At 31.6% G+C, this 3,391-nt stretch overlaps 1 long non-coding RNA gene across 4 annotated transcripts in view; it reads right to left on the minus strand.

Moving 5' to 3' along the window:
- Positions 1 to 295: 295 nt before the first annotated feature.
- LOC147845414 (uncharacterized) overlaps positions 296 to 3,391 on the minus strand; it is a 3,569-nt gene continuing 473 nt past the window's right edge. The window contains exons 2-7 of one of the 4 annotated variants that reach the window (XR_015480288.1): positions 2,174 to 2,231; positions 1,991 to 2,084; positions 1,710 to 1,867; positions 1,519 to 1,614; positions 1,227 to 1,344; positions 296 to 445 (exon numbers count right to left, since the gene is read on the minus strand). This is a non-coding gene — a long non-coding RNA (uncharacterized LOC147845414). Of the gene's footprint in view, positions 446 to 1,107; positions 1,345 to 1,518; positions 1,615 to 1,709; positions 1,868 to 1,990; positions 2,085 to 2,173; positions 2,232 to 3,150; positions 3,262 to 3,391 lie in introns of those variants that run through there. The other 3 variants (XR_015480287.1, XR_015941952.1, XR_015480286.1) reach the window with 3 other exon arrangements.

Here is a 3,391-nt window from a genome sequence, read left to right on the forward strand (position 1 = left end):
TTAGTGTAAACTACACAGAAACTGTATATATATATATATATATATATATATATATATATATATATATATATATATATATATATATATATATATATATATATATATATATATATATATATATCGTTGAAGTCAGAAATATTCGCCCCCATTTATTTTTCCCCCAATTTCTGTTTAACGGAGAGCAGATTATATATATATATATATATATATATATATATATATATATATATATATATATATATATATATATATATATATATATATATATATATTGTAGCGAAGCGACACAGTTGGATAAGTTTACAGACAAGTCCCCAGAGGGTGCTTTATTTACAACGTGAATGGGGTGTAAACGGTGCTCTTCTTCAAGGTGAGGTGCTCTGGTGCTCCGGGAAGTGAAGGACAGTGAGTAGTCGGATGTGGGATTGTCACGAGCTGGAGTCTGCTGTGGAGAGACAGAGACAAGCGTTAGCGCATGGAGTCATTGGGTGAATGAAGCTCATCTTCTCCTTGCGTGGGCTTGGTTTATATGCCTCTCCACTTGATGACATCCAGCTGTGAACGATCCTGTGTTGATGATGGTCCAGCTGGGTTGAATTAGCGACCAGGGCGACGTGGCATGTGTGCGCTCGTTACAATATATATATATATATATATATATATATATATATATATATATATATATATATATATATATATATATATATATATATATATATATATATTCAGTCTTGGTTGAACTATGATTCTGTCATTTACTTATTCCAAACCTGTTTGAGTTTCTTTCTTCTGTTGAAAAAAAAAAAAAAAAGCTGAGACCTGTAACCACCGATTTCCACAGTATTTGTTTTCCTATTAGAAAGTCAGTGGTTACAGGTTGTCAGCTTTACTTAACTTTTGTGTTTAACAGAAGCAAGAAATTCAAGCAGGTTTGGGACAAGTGAAGAGTTAGTAAATGACAGAATTTTACATTTGGACAAACTATCCCTATATATAATAAAATGCATATTTACCAATTAAAGGTAAATAAATGTTTTGAAGTTACTACCCCAGAGACAGTCTTTATTAAGTTAAAAAAAAAAAAAAAAGCTCTACATCAACTCATTCTTTAAGGTTTCCATGCTACGAGACTTTTTATTTTCCATCATCCATGCCAAGCAAAACTTTTTGCACAAGTTCAAAGTCCTTTACTATATATTATGTGAAGAGCATACATTAATCCATACAAGACAAGAAAGGTCTGGAAGTGTGCTGTGGGTGGTGTCCAATTCATTCTTCAGGACAACAGAGACCCTCAGTGAATGCAGGGCCAATAAAGCATCTTCAGTCAGCAGGATTATCAATCTAAAAATATAATTCAAGGATATTAATGTAAGGACAGTATCAAAATGACTGAGCCAATATTATATGATTCATCAACTATTCTTGATTACAAATATGTTATTAAGTAAAAGTTTTCAAAACTTTCATCTTTTCATTAAACATGCCTAATTGTGAAAAGAATGAATGAAGTCTTACCATGGTGTTCCTAAAGAATCTTAAGTCACGCTCACGCAGCAAGACCAAAAGACCTCTGATAACAGTAGTCCGTCATGAACTGACATCATTCAGTTCCTGGAAATCAAGAATCAATTTTTTAAAAATTAAAAAAATAATAATAATTCAAATTATATTTTAATGTATACTTTAACACGTGACCCCAAACATACCTGCTCATCATAAACCTTTAAAAGATTAGCCAGGGTATCTGCTGTCTTGCCAGTTTTGGATGCTGTTTGCCTTAAAATTGTCATCAAATGAAATAGGTGGTGGTCCAGTTTTGCAAAGAATTTGTGGGGAAAATTCTCATTTGTAACATGTTGGTACTCTGCAAACAGCAAAAAGAAACAAGAGAGAATTTCATAAAACAAACCCACACCACAAAATATACAATTCTAGAAAAAATGTATTAATATTATTATTATGTTTCATTTACTTATCTATTTTTTACCTCAGATGAAAATCAGGTGTTGATCAGATGTTGAAAGCAGGATCTTCATGTTGTAAACTGAACTCAAGGTCTAGCTGAAGTTTCACTTTCCTTGCTGCAAAAGTATCATTGATAAATACACTGTAATATTTATTTTATCTGGATATGCCAGGCATAGTAGTACAAAATAAATATTTTACCCACCTTTCACATGCCTCCATTTAAGAACCTATCTGTAGTCAGCAACACCCGACCTACAATTCTGTATGTACAAAAAGTCACAGTGTCATTTAGCTGAGAGTGGAAGTAGTACAATTGCATGATGTCTAACGTTAACCTCCAAAACGGTTAGCAATATAGCTGATTATCATATTAGTTGCTTTGATTCGATGAACACAGATTTAATTTAAACAGTTTTGAAATTTCTAAAACTGAATATGACGACAAAGAAATTTAAGGCCTGATTTTAAAAGCTAGAAATAACAAAACTTACCTTATTGTCTAATGATGTAAATATATATAGACTAAAATATTTATATTTTTAAGATATAAATATATTTTAAGCTACAAAATTTGCACATCAGAAAACTATGTCTTGTTTAGCACGTCTTGAATATTTTGTTTTGTTATTATTTTATTTAATAACATAATTTTGTATTAATGTGTTATAGATATGCATACTTTGTTTTTTAGGCTGTTTATATTTTCTCCAGAGTAAACATTTAAAAAAATAGACTGAAAAAAAAAAACTTTTATCATACCATTAAAATACATTTGACCTAAATGACATTTAAACTCATTTAACTGATCGCATTAATCAGGTAATCATTGATATGCAAAGATGTCATCTTAAGCGCGAGGAAATATAAAGTGTTGATCAGTGCTGGTGATTGAGGTAAAGTTAGTTTTATATTTACACATTCAGACTTTCTCCTTAATAATATAATTTCAGAAAGGTAATTTTTGCATATTCTTAATGGTGAAATCATATTAGCAGCCAATGACTTTCAAAGTACAACATTGTCCAGTCAAAAAAATATAGTGCATTTAGTGTAATGTTGTTTTCATGTCATACTTGCATGTAATTTCAGAACAAATAGACAAAGTACCATGGTAAACAATTTATGGAGCGAGTCACAAGTTGTTACTAAATGAATGTATGAATATAAAACCAACTTTACCTCAATGTGGTAGTGTAAAATGAAGCTCTGCTCTGTACCTGCTCAGGTGAGGAGCGCAGCTTAAATGTTCTCCGTCAGGCTATCCTCATACATGGATCAGCAAGCAACAAGCTGCGTGTGACATTAAGTTTTGAGACTACGTTTTTGCGCGTCATCAGAAAATACCGTTTAGTGTTTAGGCGGAGATCATTTGAGTTATGATTAACGTCACGTTTCTTGCGCCTTTCGTTTCCGAAGTGCC

The sequence above is a fragment of the Danio rerio genome, chromosome 3 (assembly GCF_052040795.2).
Source record: "Danio rerio strain M-AB ecotype USA chromosome 3, GRCz13ab, whole genome shotgun sequence".
NCBI classification, from domain to species: Eukaryota; Metazoa; Chordata; class Actinopteri; order Cypriniformes; family Danionidae; genus Danio; species Danio rerio.